Genomic DNA, 21526 nt, shown 5'->3' with positions numbered 1-21526 from the left:
CCTAAAACATATAGCCAATTCTCCCCAGAAGAACTTGGCTGATTTCTGTATGAAAGGCTAAAAACTATACCATACCAGAACTTCTGAAGGGCACAATAAAATCTCCACTTGTCTCATGCTCTTAGGAAACAAAGATGGCCTCCCTCCCACCCTTCCAGGTGAAGGTGAAGCAAGCTTGAAGATGAAAATTGACCTAAGAAGAAGGTTCTAGGGGGAATGGTGAATTGGTATTTAGGAGCTCCAGCTCTTTTTCACATGGACGTATTGTGAGCTTTTGTCAGAAGGCCATCACTGGGGAAGAGAGGAATTAGGAGAGATTTTGGCTCTTGCATGGGATTGAAATGACAAAATTGGAGTCCTCAAGGGTGTTAACATACCTCCGGTTTCCTTGTCAAGAACCTGGTCATTTTCTTCAACATTTTATGTTAGAGTAGTTTTAGATTTAGGGAAAAGGTGCAAAGATGGTACAGAGAGTTCTCATATATCTTTGCCAAGTTTCCCTGATATTAATATCTTATATTACCATGGTACATTGGTCAACACCCCAAAGTTAACATTGGTACAATAGTATTGACTAACTTACAGGCTTTATTTGTATTTCACTGTTTTTTCCAAGAATATCTTTTTGTTTTTGTTTTTGTTTTGAGACCCAATCCATGATACCACATTGCATGCAAACTTCATGCCTTAATCTCAGAGCTGAAGCAAATTCTCTTTCTCTGTTTTATGCAACCTTGAACATTTTGAAAAGCACTGGAAAGTTATGTTTTAGACTATTCCCTACAGTGAGCTGATCAGATGTTTTTCTTAAGACTCAGGGAAGAAGACCATAGATGGCTATCCTTTCTCCTTGCATCTTACAGGGGTATAAGACATTAGCCTGCATTGCCTCTGGCAGTCACTCGGCTATGTGGCACCTGCCAGGTTCCTCCAATGCAGTTGCTGTTTTCCCAGTCCATACTTCATTCTTTGCAGGTGAGTTACTTAGTCCAGTCCACATCCATCTTTCCTTGACTACAAAGGAAAGGTGCAGGGAGAACTTAGGATGGTGAAACTGTTTTGTACAGTACTGGGTGGTAGGTACATGACTCCATGCATTTGTCAGGACACACAGACTGGCACACCACATTGTGACAAATGACTGTAACTCCCTCCTGGAGGATGGAATAGTTATATATATTATTTGAAATTCATCTGAAAGGAAGATGATTAGCTTTCCTCCATTTGTTTTCTTATTCAGTTATTAATTTATACCTATATGGATTTGTGTATATTTATTTTATTCCTTAGGTTATCATCCAGTAATAAGTTTTTTTTTTTAACTCAAATCATTCCAAATTTTCCCATTGGGGGCTTGTTCAGGCTACTGTGTTCTTAATGACATGCCATTATTATTCTTATTTTTGTTATTATTTGGGTACTTCCTTACTTTTTTGGCATTAAGAGATGTTCCAGGCTCACCGTGTATTTTCTCTGCCCCAGACCTAGAATCAGCCAAATCTCCAAGGAGCTCTGGTTCCTTTTATTGCAGGATGGTATTAGAAACCAAGAACTAGGCTCTAGGCATACTTGTCTTTCCTGGAATATTGGTACTCCTAGGCCATCTCAGCCAACAGGGCTAGAAAATATATGTATGCCTTCTACCTTTTATGCACACATATCTATATTTGATTTTTATATTTACTCATCTGCATATATATTAAAATGAACTTGGGTTTCCACTGATATCTCCAACTCTAATTTGGGACCCCAAAATTCATTCTAGCATCCTTCACCCCACTCTTTTTCTCTGATTGTGGGACACCTAACTTCTATCATCTGTAATTTGTTCAACCCTAGCAAACAAGTAGTTCCAGAATTAGTAATCCCTATCCATTTGTAAAATAAATTTACCAACCAGAACACAGTGTTTATGTACAGTGGTTTTGTCCTTTTCTTTATAAAATCTAGACAGAACACCATTATTCTCAGTTCCTTATATATCAGATGGTTTTCCCACCTTATTCATTGAGATAGGTCATACATTTGAAATAGAGTTGCCGTAATTTGTCACAATGTAGTATACCAGTCTGGATGCTTTGACAAATTGCATAGAGTCTTATATCTACCACACAGTATCATGCACATCCATCACACTAAGGGTTTCCCCGTGCCTTTCTTTTGTTAGTCAAATACTTACCCTCTCCCAATCCATAGCAATCATTGATCATTTTTCTTTCCCTCTAGTTTTGTCTTTTCCATAAAGTCATACATAAATGGAATTACAGTATATAGTATAACCTTTTGGGTTGGGCTTCTTTCACTTAGCTAAATGTATCTAAGATTCATCATGTTATTCTGTGCCCCAATATCTCATTGCTTCTTATTTCTGAATAATAGTCCACTGTATGGGGAAGAAATGCTTACCCATTCATCTGTTAAAGGACATCTTGGTTGTATGGAATTTTGGGTGATTTATAAGTGAAACTATCACAAACATTTATGCACAGGTTTTTGCACCAATACAAGTTTTCAATTAACTTGGGTAAATACCTAGGAATGGGATGACTGAGTTGTATGGTGAGTGTATGTTTAACTTTAAAAGAAACTGCCAAACTGTCTTTTCACATTCTTACCACAGTAAATGAGAATTCCATTGTTCTACATCCTTGCTAGCATGTGATATTGTCATTTAAAAAGTAACAATACTAATTGTGGTACCTCGTGGATAGTTTGCATTTCCATAATGACCAGTGACGTTGAGTCCTCTGCTATACGCCACTAATATGTGTATCCCTACTGGCTAGCATGTTACCAGTGGGGGTTGGGGGCTGGCAGGGATTTCTGATTTTTGCATTGATCCTCAGTCTTAAGTACTCCTTCTGAATCTGGAGGAGAGGATATGGCCTTCGCTAGTGTGTCACCTAATGCCCCAGTTGTCAGGCTGGGCCTGGCACATATTCACGGCCCTCCCCCAGAGGCAGGACGTGCCCTTGCCCAGCTTTAGGGAGTTTCTGTTTAGCACCCTGGATCAGGCTTTGACTCTTCCCTCTGCAGCGCAAGGCTTTGTTCATCCGGGCAGATGGGGGAGGGATCTGAGCAGAATTTTGTGGTGGCCTCCATTCCCCTTGCCCAGCAGCAAAAGGATTCCACCAGCGGCAGCTTCATGTTTGACTGATATTCCTTCTGCAGGTTAAGACCCATCCCCCTGGGGGTCAGGTGGGATTCTGTCAGTAGCTGCTGTTCCTCCCCTCCCGGCGCCTTCTCCAAGACTCGCCTCATCTTGCCCGTGGGTGTCTGGTGGGCTTCCTGAAAGAAAAGCATGCAAAGGGGCAAACCTTCCCCCTAGAAGCAGCCCCCAGGGGCCTCACGCTCACCACACAGCCGAGGCTTTAATTTGTGTAGCATTCCTTATTTAATCTTTCTGTTAGCGTAGATGGTGTTTCCTGACTTTTGTCTCAGGTAAGCGAATGTTACGGTCAGTGGAGTGTTCCTCCCTGCAGGCATTTGTCTTTTTAGATTTTGGGTTCCTTGTTTGAACTGTGTCCTCAGTTCTCTCATGGTTTCATAAAAATTCATTAACCTCCAGTTTTTCAGTTTTGTTTTAAACCCCTCTTGTAAAGATGGGAGCAATGTGCTATTTCTAGCTCTCTATAACTCCTAGCTAAAACCAGAAGTCCGGTTGTCAAATTTTGAAGCTATTGGCTGATAGGCTACAGGAGTAAGCTAAAACAAAACAAACAAACAAACAAAAAATTAATTTCTCAAACCTATATTTTGTAATTTTAGGTATTGCAGTATTTTTTTAAGGCAGTAGAACCAGTATTTTTTGTTTATTTACTTATTTCTCTCCCCTTCCCCCCACCCCACCGTTGTCTGTTCTCTGTGTCTATTTAGTTGCATCTTCTTTTTTGTCCGCTTCTCTTGTCAGCTGCATGGGAATCTGTGTTTCTTTTTGTTGCGTCATCTTGCTGTGTCAGCTCTCCATGTGTGTGGCACCACTCCTGGGCAGGCTGCACTTTCTTTTATGCTGGGTGGCTCTCCTTACAGGGTGCACTGCTTGCACGTGGGGCTCCCCTACGCAGGGGACACCCCTGCGTGGCAGGGCACTCCTTGTGCACATCAGTACTGCGCATAGGCCAGCTCCACACGGGTCATGGAGGCCCGGGGTTTGAACCACAGACCTCCCATGTGGTAGGTGGATGCCCTAACCACTGGACCAAGTCTGCCGCCCAGGTATTGCACTATTTAATTCTATAAGGTTCACTTCAGGGCTATGATGTTGAAGGCCCACCCATCTTTTAACTGAAGTTTCAGGAAGTCCTCACCTAGGGATAGAAATGAGCTGGAGTGAACTGAATCTTACTCAAATTGAAGTTTATTATGCATCACCAACAGCCCTGGATCAGTTAATGTCTGCTGCAGTTTCCACTGCAAATGCAAGAAGAAAGTCCTGGCGCTTTCTGTCTGTCTGATTGTGGCAGCCAAGATTGAATGGGTGAAGAGAGGAAATTCTGAAAACATGGGGAAGGGGAAATAATCTTTGCAACTCAGAAATAAACTTAAAAACAGAAAGAACAACAACAACAAAAAAGAAATTTACTAATTGGATTGAGGGGCCACTGTCTCATTCTTCCTGCCCAACAGAAGTGGATATAACTCAGTGATGAAAGACGCTGTCTGAATTCTTAATTTTTCATCCAAAATATGTGGTATATGAATAAAAATGGCAAGACATGCAAAGACATAAGATAGTGTGGCAGAAAACCACAAGAAAAAGTAAGAATGGGTAATAGGAAAATTCCCACAGGTGATCCAGAGAATGACATTAGCAGGTAAGGATTTTAAAATAAGTGTGAGTAATATGTTAAAGAAAATAGAGAAAATTATAGACTAAAAGATGAATGAATAAAGATTTTTATCAAAAAATTCCATTTTATATAAAAGTTAGTTTCTAACTGAAAAATATATCTGAAATTATCAACAAAATGATTGGTTTACCAGCGGATTAGACAAACCAAGATTACTGAACTGGTCAGTAGAAAATACCCAAAGTAAAACAGAGAATAAAAAATAGAAAGAAAAAAAAGAATAAAGAACATGAGAAACATGTGGATCATGTACAAAAGGCCCACTGTTCATGCAATTATTGTCTCAATAGAAGAGAAGAAAATGGGGCAGAGGCAATATTCAAAGAGATATTCTATCTATAAACATTTCTTATATTTTCAAAAATATACAATTAATATTTCTACTAAATTCAAGGCAGAATTAATAGTACTTTTATTTAACTGAATGCTTTTTCTACCATAGAGCAAATGAAGCTGGCTATGTGCTTTCAGTATTTCTTGAAATTAGAGTCTCTATTTTTTTACTAGAGCTGTAAGTTATGGCCTTGGAAAAAATCTAAGAAAATTTTATTGTTTTTAAGTCAAATGATAATTATTTAGAAAGAAATGATTGTTGACATATCTATTATGAAAGCATGATGGTAATTAGATCTAAGATTTTTATCCAGGTCCTAATAAATGGTATGCTTCTGAAATAATCAACAAAACCCCATATTGACCATTGTAAATCATTTATGAGCAAAAATAAAATCACAGAGCTTAGATATATTGAAATTAGCAATAATATAAATGAAAAACTTACATTTGGTAGAGAAAATCAGCACAAAATAATATTGACAAAAGACAAGAATTTACCTGACAAAGATTTTATTGAGTAAAAGTTGTCAGATGAATAAAATATTTTTCAAAAAATATATGAGATCCTGAATAACTGCATTTAATTGAGGTAATGACCGTAGATTTAAAAAAACAGTACTATAAGTTAGAGAATTAAATTTGATCAGTAAGTGAAATCTTTCTGTAATTATTTCAGAAAGTCATTGGAACTAATGACAATGCTTTCAGTGGAATAAAAACAACTATATGGAAATTGAAAAGATTTTAACTGCATGGAAAACTTAAATCAAGGAATAGGAAATATTAATTAAATGACAATATTTTTTATGAAAATGTCTCAATTTTGAAATAATTTTGATTAAATTTTTCTATTCATATGATATAATATGAAATAGCAGGATCAAAACATGAATTGGATCAAAATGACAGGAACAAAACTATGGAAACAAGATTATCTTGTAGCAACAGACTTGTTATCCTTTGCCTTGAAATTTGGAAGACTTTCATCCTTCTCTGAAAATTAAACAGAGAGACAGTACATTAAATTTGGGCCCAGGATCTAGCTGTGAAGACTTGTAAATCACTGTTTCAGGAAAATTCAGCACTTTATATCAATTTCCTTTCCCTTTAACAATCTTAGCAATTCTCAAGTCATTTTTAGGGTCTATTCTATCTTAAACAAGTTACTGTGAAACTTCCTCCACACTTAAATTCCCATTTATTTCTCAAATCCATTTGAGGAAATCTAGAAGTATATTTTGGTATTTCAGAAGTGGCAAGATCACTTAAAAACAGTATTATACATCTTACTAGTTATATGATTTTAAGCAATTATTAAACATTGTTGTGACTTAATTGCTTTACCTGTATTACAGCTCAAACATTCATTGTAAAGATTAAATAGAAAAGTATTATAGGACACTTGGTGTTTTAGTTTGTTAAAGCAATACCAATGCAAAGTACCAGAAATTGTTTGGCTTTTATAAAGGGGATTTATTTGGGGTAAAATTTACATTTCCAACAACATAAAAATCCAACTCAAGGCACCTTAAATAGCTTCTCCGCAAAGTCAGCTGCCACGTATTGAAGCAAGATGGCAGGCAATCTCGGCCAAGGTCTCTGCCTTCCCCTCCGGGCTGTACCATCTCCAGGAGCTCAGCTGAGGGCAGCCAGGTATAGAGCTTGTCTCTTACCAGGCTTCCTCTCTCAGGCTTGGTGCTCCACTTTCTTCCCGAGTTCAGCTGCAAGCCATCTGGCATATGGCTCATCTCTCCCCTGGACCTCAGCTTTTTGAGTCTCTCTTTTCTGTAACATGCCAGAATCAAATATGATGCCTCCCTTTTTCTGTGTCTCCATTTTTATCAGACCATAAAGAGAATGGAGACCCAATCTGGCTCATGCCTTACTGACAGAATTAAAAGGGTCTCACACCCACAGATTCACCAACATAATCTTTTTCTTTTTGGGATTCATAAATAATTTCAAACTACCACACTTACTATGTAATTAATATCCATTTGTCATCCTTCCCATAGGATAAATTGTGACCCAAATCTAGTTCATTAATTCTTTTTTTTAATAGACCCCATTTATTTTGCTTCCAAATGCCTTTCTATTCATATTCTAATGACAGTATTTTAACTCATGAATCCAATTGTTGAAATCATGGTATCTTACATGTGTAACTCTCAGTGAGATGGCTCTTTGAATTGTAATGAATAAGGTCAGTCATGATACTTCAACGGCCGTGTGTTGTAAGGACACACATCACACAGAGAGGCAAGATTATCAGGGAACTATGAGGATCCAGCACAGGTCAAGAGCCTGAGTCATCTCACGGACTCCTGTGTTGGGTGACTACTGACCTTTCCCACAGTGTAAGACTTTCAATGGCCATATGGCAGCATCATAAACTATAAGGATGACTTTTCAGTCCATAGTTATCTTTCCTTTTATACTGTGTGCTAGTTAATGAGCTAGGTTGAAATAGAGAAGGAAGCTAGGTCGATTTTTAGTTCAGAGAATTTTTAGTTTGGTTTCCTTTTAATTTCTAAGCATAAGTCAGAATACAAGATAGGACATGGAGTGTGGGAAATAAGACTCTGGCACCTCTGATGAGCAAAGGATCTTGTGGAGGTGATGGCTATCTTTCCTAATTGGCAAGCTGCTAGATATTGTCTAAGAGTAGCTTCAATAGCAAAGGGTATCAGCAAAAATGTGGCATTGATGAGTGAACCAGCATGTTCAATAATTCCTTTAATGTTCTGTAAAATTGTAGGGGAAATGGCTGTAGCTCAATCGATTGGGCTCCCGTCTACCATATGGGAGGCCCTGGGTTCACATCCCAGGGCCCTTGTGAAGGCAAGCTGGCCTGCACCCACAGAGAGCTCATGGCCTGTGCCCATAGACAGCTGAGAGCCTGTGCCTGCAGAAAGCTGGCACAGCAAGATGACACAACAAAGGGAGACAAGCAGACACAGAAGAATGGGTAGCAAATGGACAGAGAGAGCAGACAGCAAGCAAGCCACAAGGGGATGGAAATAAATAAATAAATAATAAATCTTTTTTAAAAATTTGTAAGTGGCAGTACACCCCAAAGCAGGGTACTTTTAACAAAACCTGTAACTCTGAAATTCCAAACTGTGGAACAGTTGGGAGAAAGGGCAAGGAAATGGGAATCCAGAAACCCAAGTTATTTTTTAGCTATGTCACTTAAATGCTCTAGATGAATGCCCTCATCTGAGTACTAGGAGAATTGGAGTAGACACATTTTTCAAATTCAAATACCTTCAAGTATCAGACAAGTAAAGTAAATAATTGATAATTATTTGCCAGCCAAGGTGAATTTTCACAATCATGATCTCTAGACATATGCAGGAGTTACAATGTTTTGTCTGTGCAACCTGTCCTATCTAAATACATTAAATATTTCATTAATATTAAATATTTAATTTAACTAAAATAAGTCTCTGGTAAATAGTAATTTGTTGGATCATAAGGCTTTCCACATTAATGAAAAAATAGGGTATATTTAAACTTTAACTTAAGATTTTGTCATTTTTCATTATCATTAACTTAAAGGAGCATCATAATCAAAAAAGCTTTTTTAAAAATGTTTGATTTTGAAAGATTTTCAAACTTACAGGACAGTTACAAAAATAAAATAAACCCAATACAGAGAACTACGACATACCTCTATCCCTCCAGATACCCAGATCTACTAATTTTAACATTTTGCTACATTTCTATATTACTCTATATATCCATCAGTCCCTATGTATCTATCTGTCTTCCTATCTATTCATCCATCTACCAGTCTATCAAGTTTTCAGTCCATTTTCTGAATAGTTGAATGTAGTTTGAGTACATCATACTCCTCGAATGCTTAATACTGACATGTAAATTTCCTAAGGATATTCACTTAAAGTCTTTCTTCTAAGTTCTTCATATGCTCCAATAATGTCCCTTTGAGACTTTTCTCCACCCTTACCTTTACTAGATCCCATCCAGGATCATATATTGCATTTAATTGTCATTGCCCCTTTAGTTGCTCTTTCTTATCTTCTTTCTCATAACATAAACTTTCCCATCTCAACCACTGCATTCAGTGGGATTAATTGCATTCAAAATAGTGTGATTCCCTCACCAATTTACCATCTTCCCAAAGAGAATCCCTATACCCATTATGCATTTATTCTCCATTCCATCTACTCCACATTCTTGGAAACCTGTACTTTACTTTCTTTCTCTATGAACTTGCATATTTTCCTATATTTGCTTTGTAGTTATCATGGGGCTTAAATATATTCTAAATCTATAAAAATTTTGTTCACTTTGATACTAACTTAACTTCATTATTATAAACAAATTATGATTTTATACTCTTGTTCCCCCAACTTTGGGTATTTATTGCCACAAATGACATTATGGGTCCAAACCCACTGATATATCACTATGTTTCATGCCTTTGCCTTTTAGATTCTACAGGATGTAAAAAGTGGTGTTACAAACTCAGAATAAAATAGTATTAGCATTTATATTTACCCATGTTATTACTCTTACTAGAGATCTTTTTTATCTTGTGGTTTTGATCTATTATCTATTGTTTTTTCCTTTCAATCTGTAAAACTATCTTTGGCATCTCTTGTAGGGTGGACTAGTGGTGATGTACTATTTTAGATTTTATTTATCTGGGAAAGTCTTAATCTCTCCCTCATGTTTGAAAGACAGTTTTGTTGAATATATAATTCCTGGTTGGCAATTGTTTGCTACCAGCACCTTAAATATGTCGTCTCCTTGCCTTCTTGCCTCTGTGGTATCCTATGAAAAATTGGCAGTTAATCCTATTTAGGCTCCTTTGTATGTGACATGTTGATTCTCTGTTTCAGTTTTCAGAATTCTCTTTATCCTTGGAATTCAACAGTTTGATCATTCTATCTGTGCAGTTGGGAGTTTATTGAGCATTTTGGATATGTAAATTCATATCTGTTAAATTTGGTAAGTTTTCAACCATTATTTCTTTGAATATTCTTTCTGCCCATGTTTCTTTCTTCTCCTAGGATTTTCACAAAGCTTATATTGATACATTTGATGACATCCCACATGTTTCTTGGCTCTATTCACTTTTCTTCTTGCTTTCTCCTCCTCAAACTGGATAATTTCAGTTTCCTTACCTTCAAGTTCACAGATTCTTTCTTCTGACAACTTCAATCTGTTATTGAAACCCTCTAGGGAATATTTTATTTCTGTTTCTGTGGGTTTCAGCTCTGTTTGGTTCCTTTTTATAACTTCCATCTGTCTATTGGTGTTCCTTTGTGTTCATCTACCATTTTTCTGTTTCCTTCTGTTCTTTGGCCATGTTTTCCTTTAGCTTTTTGAGCATATTTAGGACTATTGTTTAAAAATATTTTGTCTGGTATGTCCCAGCTCTGGTTCTCCTCCCTGATGGTTTCTGAAACTTTAATCTTTTCCTTTACTTGGTCCATTGCTTCCTACTTCTTTATATATTTTCTAACCTTTTGTTGAAATCTGGACATTTTAATTTTTTTATGCTGGACTTTGTACTCTGAGACATCTGTTCCTTAAACTTGTATCAACCTAGCATGACAGAGCTTTTCTTGAATGCCAGGACCTAATTAATAAAAAAAAGAAGATAAAAATAAAATACCTTTCCAGTCTTTGCATATTGACCTGCGGGAGTGCTCTCCTTCAGAGCTCATCCATACAATGAGTTTAGGGAACAACTGAAGGCCAGAGCAGAGCGGGCTGCCCTGTCCCTTCTGCATGTATGTCTTGTGTTGGGCATGTGCATGTGGCCTTAGAAATGCCCTCATTTGCACAGTTCATAATGTTCCCTCTTCCCTAGGAAACAGTTTCCACATGGTCCCAGGCACTGCACCACCTGCCCTGCAGCCTGCAGTCCTCTGTCCCAGGCAGCATGACCTGACTGCTCTTCCACAGCCTTCTGGAGGAGAGCTCTGCAAGCTGCCTCCACCAGCAGGGCAAGTTCCGGGGAGCAAATTGCATAGGATACCAGGAGACAGATTTGGCCAGACGTGCATGCTCCCACTAGGTACACAAGGGTTACTCTCATCCTTATGGTTCTGAAAACAGAGGCCCACATTGGGAGAGCGGGCCAGCTCCACACCAGCTGGAAAAGAGTGGGGGTGGGGCAGGCAGGGCTCCACTTGAACTATTTTCAGGAGCTTTAAGAAACATGTTTCTCCAGGTCTTGCTGATTGTTCAGGGCTTCTTGGGGGAGGAGAGCTCTGAAGCATCTCACTCCACCATCTTGACTGTGATGGGGCCCCAGAGAAAGTCTTTAGCCAAGTTATACTGTTTTTCTAGTTTTACAACTCCTAGTCTTTTAGGGTTTTATTTCTAAAATGATGAACAACACACAGATATTTCAAGGAATTGTGAATCAACAGTGTCCAAAATTATGCTGGTGCTTTATCTCTTTACATAAAATCTGGATCATATGTGCATACAACTAGGTCTGTTTTAATTTCAGTATTATCTCTAGTATTTAATTATTTACCTGTTATATTGAGGTATAATACACAAACCATAAAACCACCTTTTAAAAGTACAGAATTCAGTGTTTCTTACTATATTCAGAGAGATGTGCAAGCCGTCCTCCTATCTAAATTTAGAACATTTTCATCATCCCATAAGGAAAGTCCTTATCCACTAGCAGTCACTTCTTCCCATCCACCACCTCCCACCCCTTTACTCAGGCTCAGGAAATCATTAATCTATTTTCTGCCTTGTATATTTTCTTATTTTGGGTGTTTCATATAAATGGGATTATATAGTATGTGATATTTTGTGACTGGATTTTTTAACTTAGTATTAACATTTTCAGAGCATCTATATTCCATAAAGTATCAGAACTTCATTCTATTTTATGGCTGAATAATATTGCATTGTATGGATTTATCACATTTTGTTTATCCATTTATCTGTTCATACACATTATTTTGTTTCCACTTTTTGTCTGTTATGCTGCTCTGAACATTTGTGCAGAAGTTTTTGTGTGGACTTGTTTTCAGTTCTCTTGGGTAAATATCTGTGAGGGGAGTTTCTGGACCATATGATAACTCCATGTTGATCACTTTGAGGAATTACCAAGCTGTTTTCCATTGCTACATATTTCTGATAGTCATACATGAGGGTTCCACACCTTTGGCAACACTTAATTTTGTCTTTTTAATTTTAGACATCCTAGTGGATGTGAAGTTGGATCTCATAGTGGTTTTTATTTGTATCTCTCTTATGGCTAAAGATGAACATATTTTCATGTACTTATTGGCCATAAGTATCCTTATTTGGAGCCTTTGCTCCTATTTTAATGGGATTATTCAGCCTTTTTTGTTGTTGGAATTAAATTTTCAGATGTCAGAGTAAATGCAAATAATACTCAAAATCATTTATATAGGCACTCTATGTTTACATTTCCAACTCCAGGACACTAGTGAGGTGTAAGGATATTTGAGCAAAATTATCACCACATCACTAAAATTTATAGTCTCTGTGGGAAAGACAAAGATTGTTGTAGCATGTGAGAGGAAAAGAATCATTCACAGTCCTTCTCAAATCTCCTACAAACTTAATGTATATAGGCTAATTTCTCAAAATTGTAACAAAATATATTAGAGTAAGGTTTTACAGTTAATTGATACCTATATATGGAAAACATTTTCTAAGCACTGGAAGAATATTTGACATAATGCATGGCATCCTAGCAAGATTATGTTGGAAAGGGAGGCACATTTTTGGATTAAAACTATTGAAGTATTATAAAATCAAACTCTTTGATTTTCAGCACATGTACGTATAAAGCCCATCTGATTTCATTAGTAAAATGAAAACCATTTACAAGCTTTTAAGAATATTTGGATATGTGTTTTTCCACTATAGATGAGGAATGATTCACTTCAGCTCAGATTTTTCTGCAATTTCATCCATACCTGTCTTGGGACTACCTCTGAATTTATGTGCTTCTACAGGCAAAAAATGAACCAACCCTGTGGCAAGGTATGCTTCCTGAAAAATGAGCAGTCTGTGTTGTGCATGTAAGACTGATGCTTATTTTAACTGAACAGAGTGAATTTTGGTGGTTATTCATACATATCTTCATTACAGTAGCACCAATAAAATGTATAATGGCTCTTTCCTTCTCTTCTCTGTACTTAGAGATAAATGAAGAAGAAATCAGTTGGAAATACAATTTAATTTGCTTGAAAAAATAATCAGCTCAATGTCAAAATAATTCTAATATTTTATACTTTAATATTATGGATAAAATTTCAAAACATGTGTTTTGAGTTTATTATCTGATAATTTTTATTGAGTAGTATTCAGATTAACTATATTGATGTACAATTTACATGCAATTAGAATTGACTCATTTTAGCTGTATGGTTAGATGAGTTTTGACAATACAAGCCCTGTGTAACCAGTACTGTACCCAAGCTAAAGTTCATAGAATGTGTCCCTCTCCAATCAACTCTCTTTCCCATGGAACTAGAATCATGCAGCAGATGGATTTTGAGTCTGGCTTTTTAAGTTGAGAACAGTGCTTCTGAGGTTGATCCATGTCATTACATATATCAAAATCTTCTGAAAAATCAGAATTCATTATTACACATCTTCGAAAAGCTTGGGTCTGCATCGACTACATCTAGATTTCTATGAGAAATCTCATCTTTTAAATGTTTGCTGCAAATTCAGTATGAGGAATTAGGTGCATCAATATTGTGTGGGTCAGCCAGAGTCGACAGTGACACAAATTACATGCATGAGCCGCGTTCAGCTTCTGGGCTATGAGTGTCGAGGTCTGCAATGACTTAGTTCTACACCGAGTGCAGCTGTGGTCAGAAGCTACTTCAACATGGTTGGAATGGGCTCCTCAAAAGGGAGGTGACTCTGGAAGGCAGACTCCCGGGCTCCTCATGGGAAACTGCAGATGGCTCGGGGGTATCCATTCATCCAAACCAGATACCCAATTGATGAATTTTCAGGCTCTGATTTGGCATATTATACATGTAAATCAAGGTAGTTTTGATGCTTATTGAGTGCTTACTCTGCACAAGGCATTGCAATACATTGTCGAGACAGCTCATATCTACCTTCAAAATCCAGAGCACTAGATTCAAATGAGTGGATTATCTACATTATACTTTATTACTAACTTGGTTAAAATATTTCTTCCACATAGTAACAAATTATACTACCAGCCCATAATGTTCAACATACATAATATTCATCACAGCGCCATTTGCAACAGCTAAGAGTCAGAAAATCGATCGCTAGAAGCCTTGTAATTGACCATGTGGTCCATGCGTGCTCTGCAATTCCACACAGCAGTTAAAGGTGATGCACTTGATTGTGTCAGAAATGAATAGGTCTTAAAAATAAAAATAGGTTGAATGAAAAAGTAAGAAACAGAATAAAATGAATTCCAAAATGCAGTACCACTTTGTAAATTAAACTCACATCACACAACTTTAGGTATCATTTAAGGACATGTGTAAGTGTATGGAAGATTAATTGGAAGAATTCATGCATGGCAGAGTAGCTAAGATTGGGGCAACTGGATTGAAATGCAGAGTGTTAGGGGGAAATGATGAAATAAAACAAATGGGGAGTACTGTCCAAGCTGATGAGGCTCCTTTGACATAATGTGGGGATGTGATTGTTTCAGTTCTGGACATGTAAGTCACCACAAACTCTCTGCAGTTCCATATTACACAGACGGTATTGGGAAGCTTCTGTTGGTTTCTTGTATAGATCCTTCCCTCTCGATCAACTCCCCAGAAACTCTTCAAGGTCTTGTAAACTATATATTCATGCTTCTTCAACTCTGAGAATTTGTCTCTGAGCTTTGCTCCCTGACCTCTGCTGTGACCCTCCTGTTTTACTTAGTTTGCTTAGTTTCTCTTCCCCTACTCCCTATCTCCCTATCCCCTTTTATAGGATATCTCCAGAGAAGAGTCTGGCTGGACATTGATCTGCAGCCCTCTCTTCCCCTGCAAGACACCCCTGCCCTCATCTCCCCACCCCTGCCCTCATCTCCCAGATGTCAGCAAGTGAGTCATCCCCACTGTGACCACCTACCCTTTCCCAGAGTCTGAGGGCTGGTTCTGTCCATGATTGGACATCTGCTTTTCTCCTCTGATGAAGAAAGCACCAGTGGGAAGTATACTTACATACAACATTACATATCATCTGGTAATTGACAATGAATGAAATTTCTACCTGTTATCCATGTTATATCCATGTTAGTTTAATGTCACAAGAGAATGGGCAAGTATGTTCTGGTTTAATTTAGTTGGTGCTTCACTGAGAAATGGGACCTTGTGCCAAACTGTGGTTTGTAATGGGACAGGCCTGTCTGCTACATTTGGTTTGCCAGCTATTGAAGTGGACTGGGCCTGTGAGCACTGAGAGACACACGTCAGCATGAAGGTTTCACCACAGAGAACTCATTTTAAAGAGGGGCAAAGCCATTACTCAAAGAATAAAGCTCCTAACAGAGTCTAGGATGTCCTTGGAATCAAAGGGATGGAAGAGATGCCAGGTCTGAGCAGGGGGACTGGAGGCACCTTCATTAGAATGAACAGATTTCAGGCCAAAAGTCCTGATAAAGTTGGAAGAAAATGAACTGTGGAGACTCAGAGGAGTAGAAGGGCAGGTGGTCCAGACAGGGGGTAAGGTTTTTTATCTAGAAGATAAAGACCCCAAAATGGATAGTCTAGACAAAAAATATGAATCTGAAGATTAGGGTCAGAATAGGGACACATCCCAGACTATTGCTGAAGGGGTCAGGGAAAAAGGAGTCTCCATCAGTCAGGTGCTACTCCCCAAGGTCAAGGGAGGGTCAAGTGGGTAGACCCAACTAGAGGTAAGGGGATGAGTTGGGCCAAGTGATCAAAGTTCACAGTCAGCCTTTCATTAGGGTACAGTAGGCATAACCACAGATACAAAGACAGCCAGAAACTGAACCCAATTCCTTTAGCCAAGATCTGGATTTAGGTTCAGAAAATCAGGAAATAACTATAGCTTCTCACTCTACTGTCATGTCTAATTAATTGGTAATTCCATGACTACTAAACCTCGGAGTCTCCAAGACCAAATCCTCACTTCAAATTCATGTCTCTCTTCCTTGGATTAATTACCTTGGGCATTCATCACTTTGACATGTAATTTTTAAGAATTAAAAATTCATAGCTTAAAACTTATGTAACAAGAGCATCTTGCTTGCTCAGGAAATAAAAAAAAAAAATTACAAATGCCTAGCATTTTTCTATTGGTTCCATTCAGAAGTCATATTGGATAAAAAAGAGAACTTTTGAAAGCTGCAAAACTTAAAGCACTTCCACTTTTTCTTTTACTTGTTTCTAAAGGTTGTTCATTGAACTGAGTCCACAAGTGACATTTCAGTTCATCAACTATCAACGCAAATGTTTTAGGATGTGCTCTTTCCCAGAATTTGAGAAAGTTAAAGTGTGTCATCAATCTGTTACTTGTCTTCCAGAAAGCCAAGAGCAGTTGAGGTTTATGTGCTCAAAGTAAAACTTAGAGTAATAATTCTAGCACTTGTAGGCACTTAAACATTGAATAAGATTTCTTCAAATGGAAAAGAAATTTGTAGTTTTTCAAATCTTAGCCAAGTCCAGATTTTAAAAATTGCACATGCATGTGTGATTAGGCTAATGTGTCAACTCGGTCAGGTAACTGTGCCCAGTTGTCTGGTCAAACAAGCACTGGGCTAATTGTAATACAAGGACATTTATGGGCTTTTGTCATCAGTGAGTTTACTACATAGGTGGCTGATTACATCTACATTCAGCAGGGAGATTGCCATCAGCAATGAGTGACATTTTATCCAATCAGTTGAATGTCTTAAAAGGGGAAGTAGTTTCAGCATTCAGAGAGAATTTCCCAGTTCGTCTTTGAATAGCCAATGCCACCTGGGAACTCATCAAGGACGTTCATTGGACCTTCACTGGAGCCCCTGGTTGCACCTGCCTGCAGAATCTGGACATGTGCACCCCCACAGTCACACGAGAGAATTTTATAAATTCTCATACTATTTACAGATATCTCCTGTTGATTCAGTTTCCCTAGAGACTCCTGACTAATACAGCATGTGACTTTTTTTGACTCACTATCACAGGTACAAATATTTTAAATTATTTTGCATGGTGAATGGGTGTCCTGATTCCGTTGCTTTCAGAACCAGTTCTAAGAGATAAAAGCTTCCTTAACTCACTGAGTCTTTCCTTTGCTGTTTCCTCCTCAAGATGCCCCTTTTCTCCCTTCATTTACTAACTACACCCGTTTCTTCCCAGGAGCAGTTCTAAAGCTGCCCTGACTCCCTGCTCCTGGCAGGTCCCTCTGCTGTTGCAATTTCCAAGTTCTGAGCCCTCTGTTTCAGTTATGGCACAGGTTGAAGAACAAGTTTCTTTTGAGATGATGTGCTATCTCTTCCACTTGACCACAGGTTCCATTAGGACAGTGGCCACTGCTTCACTTATTATTGGATCCTTAGTTCCTAGTTCAGTAACTGTTTGCTAAAAGGATGAATGAGTGTGTTGTGCACGCTTCTCTCTATGTGCGTTTTTCTGTCTAGCATGATCCACAGGAGGCTAGAACACTGCTGGAATAATAAAAGGGCATATCGCTTTGGGAAGGAACTCAAAGGGAACCCAATGTAGAGTGTCAGAGCCCATCCCATTCCTGTGTAGTAGATTAGATAGTGAAACCCTGAGTGGTTTTGCCAAGGACAGGCTCTGAGATAGTTTTTGAGTAAGAAACTCAGGCAAGAGGGAAAAAGAGCTAGAGGATTAAAGTGTTAAACAGACTGACACAGTGGAGAGAGGGGCAGATCCTAGGCTTAGACCAATGCCTATGAAAATAGGTTTGGATATTCCTAAAGATGAACAAAGAGTTGAGCTGTGGAGGTCCAAGGAAATGTCTTTCATCTCAGGGGCAGGAAATCAGTGAATCTGAAGGCAGAAGAGCAAGCATAGCAATAGAGAGCACCATGGGAAGGGCTCAGTCATTTTTCCCTGCATGGAAGTTGGAAACAGTCATATCCAGTTTCAAGCCTTTTTCACTACATCCTAATTTCTTCTAGAAATTATCCCCAAACTGCCAATGGCATACGTTGTAATTACTCATCTTTTTGGAGGTGGTGTAGGAAATTGAGCAATGGGTTTGTCAAGCGATTCTCCAGCACTGCTTTGAGGAAGGATAGTCCTGGATTCCTGGTTACCAAGCGTCCACCGAGAGCAGTGAGGAAACAGAAAGATCAATAGAATAGCTGATGGAAGTGAGCTCCTTCTTTAAGGAAAGGTGGAGGCTGGCCCCTTGATAATAGGTGAAATATCATGGGATGCACGGATGAAGATGAGAATGCAAGGGATTGTGGCATGACACGGTATCTCGTTGGTAAGTAGGAACAGGTGCTGGCAGGTGGAGGCCCAGCTGGGCAGTTTCTCTAGTTTCTGAACAGCAGCACAGTGTGGTCAGATCTGTGACTCAGGGTGACAACCCACCAGCATAGGTGGGTATGAAAGCAAATAAAGACTAGCGAGGATGAGACCAGCTGAAGCAGAACATAAGCCAGTTGAAAAAATGACTCGTTTTTTAAAGGAAAATTCTACTTTTCTATAGCTTATGAATAAACTGAATGTGTAGTTTATTGAAAAATGGGGGCATTCTCAAAATAGTAGACATATGAATGGGGGGAGGGCTGACTCCCAAGTATCCATCCCACCTACCAGTGTGCCATGCACAGCTGGATCACCCAGGAGGTATGGAAATAGTTCTCACTGTGTGTTCGATGAATGTGTCCTCAGACTACCAAAGAAGGCAAAAATAAAATAGATACATATGGTAAGAATCGTTTTTCTTCACTAGACTCTCTTCATACCTGGTTGGTACAGAATCTCTAAACAGTAACATTAATTTTATGATCTGACAGCTCTTCCTGATAATATCTCCTCCAGAACTAAATATATCAGCAACCTTCTAGATTCGGCAGTGTGAAAAAGTGCCTGTAATTTGTATTACATGGGATCCATAAATTGAGAAAACAGGTTAATTTTATCCTAAAAGGAGATTGATTGCTTCAGTGTTTACCATTCTAAATACAATCTTTAGGATCTAACATAATTGATTTCATGTTGTCTTTTCTTTTGATTTAACTGTGGAGAAAACAGAGTAATCACAAGATTCCAATTTCACTGACAGGTTTTTAAGGGTTAGGACTGTGGAGCTTTAGGATGGAGTGTTTTTCACTATTTGTATTTGTTCATCATCCTATAGATAGATTTTTACCTACAGATAGGTACTTATATAATCTCTAATTGGTAAAATTGGGAAAATATTATGCCTTGTTACTTTCAAGTTGCAAAAATATTTGTGTAGGGAAAATAAAGAGAATTGATTAAGAAGTGGCAGGAGGACTTTCTGAGAGACAACCTACAACAGTTCTCATATAGAGAGGACAACTTCCCATAAATGATTCAACTAGAAATCGGCACAATCACACTTGAACCCAGGTCTTTTTGACCATTAAGTCCATGTTTTTTAACTGCTGCATTACACTGCCTCCAATAAAAGCAAGGAAATGCAATATTTAGATATTTATTCCTTTTTTTAATTCAGAAGACTTTATTTAGCACCAGGATACCAGAACTGACACAATGAAAGTAAACTGAAGTCTGTCCTAATGGATTCATTTATATATATATTCCATGACCATGAAGTAAAGTGATGAGTAAGCTCTACAACCCCATTTTTTTAAGGCTTCCTCTTTTCACAATTTTTTGTCAACCAATAGTATTAGTGCAAAAGACATAGAAAGCTATTATGGAAAATGTCAGGAAATGGATGCTTTAACCATTAATTTCTGTTTCCAAGCCTACATATGCAGTTTTGAAAAGGCTGGTCACCACAAATTTTGTAAGCTAATAGTTTTTAAACAATCCAATTTTCCCATTAAGAACAGTTCTAAAAATTGTTTCATACCTCACTTCAGCCCTCAAAAACTTATCAAAGTCCTAAGGGGCCAAAATGGTAAAAAAATAAATAAATAAAGGGAACTTATGAGTTCCTCTAACTGTAAAGTCCAAGAATATGTCGGTTTCAGGTATAGTAGATCAAGATTTCACTTCCATGCTCAAGGATTTTCTCAACCCAAGCGCTCTGCACTTCTGCCTTCACAGGTGGCTGGTTCCCTCATGGAAGTCGAATATGGACATAGATGCTTCAGGCCCAGCATCCACGCAACAGGCCAGGCAACAAGAGATGGACCTCATCACCCAGCCATCAGAGAAAGGCCTGTCCCCCCTCTGCCTGGACCGCTGGTCCACAGGACCACCCAGCACACCTGTTTGGCGTAACAATGAAATCTGCCTAGGTCCAGCTGAGATGGGCTCTGAAGCTGAAAGTGGGGTCAACTCCACAACAACTTCATGGATACTTCTGTCCTGTGGAAGAAAAGCGGTGGCTCCTACACATGTACAACAGCAGGTGGTAGGCAATAGGCTTACAACTTTAGGGAATTTCTAACCAATCCCCCAAAATAATGTCTAATTGTTTTTATATAATTTCTCCCATTTAATGGAGTGCCATTGACTTGAAACTGTGGGTGTAATTGAAATGATCATCCCAACTGTGTGCAATAAAAAAACACTTACTGAACAATTTCAAAGGCTTATTATAAAGTGTTTATATATATATATATAAACACTTATTATAAAGTGTTTATATATATATATATAAAATATATATAATAGTTTTCATTAAAAGAATCTTTAGTTTTAAAAAATAAAGATTTAGAATGTATTTTCATTCAATTTGTTTTCTTTTGTTTGTTTTCAAAGAATTTTTAAGCTTTTTTTTTTTAAGATTGACTGCTATAGTCTGAATGTTCTTATCTGCTTAGTTGGTTACTTTCTGGGAAATTGATAAATTCTGTTTGTTTTGTGAATTCAATCACAACTCTACATTTTATAATTTTGGGGGGGCTCACAAAGGCTTAAAAACTAAACATGTAATAAGGAATAAATTAATGAAGTCCATTCTCCTATAAGAAAATTCATTGATGTCCACTGATGCTAATTGCAAATGAACCACAATGTAAAAAGAAATACCCAGTTAAATTTATTTGGTAAGTCATCCTCTTAGAACATAAAATTGTAGATTAAGATGCTAACTTTTCTTCATGAAGGTTAAATATTCAAAAGACAACTTAAAATAAAACTTGCAATAGCCCTTTACTTCATTTGCAAAATAGCATCAGAAACCAAAATTTTCTGATGTAAGTTTTAGAAATAATGAAT

The 21526-nt window shown here is 37.9% G+C and overlaps 1 long non-coding RNA gene across 1 annotated transcript; it reads left to right on the top strand.

Moving 5' to 3' along the window:
- Window positions 1–812: 812 nt before the first annotated feature.
- LOC111763566 (uncharacterized) lies at window positions 813–20901 on the top strand. The gene is made up of 5 exons (XR_009186718.2): window positions 813–975; window positions 10055–10163; window positions 11032–11238; window positions 13089–13205; window positions 20408–20901. It is a non-coding gene; the product is annotated as an uncharacterized lncRNA (long non-coding RNA).
- The last annotated feature ends 625 nt before the right edge of the window (window positions 20902–21526 follow it).

Source organism: Dasypus novemcinctus, chromosome 8 (assembly GCF_030445035.2).
Source record: "Dasypus novemcinctus isolate mDasNov1 chromosome 8, mDasNov1.1.hap2, whole genome shotgun sequence".
In the NCBI taxonomy this organism is placed as follows: domain Eukaryota; kingdom Metazoa; phylum Chordata; class Mammalia; order Cingulata; family Dasypodidae; genus Dasypus; species Dasypus novemcinctus.
Note: the sequence above shows the minus strand (reverse complement) of the source record. Positions and strands in the feature narration are given on the sequence as shown.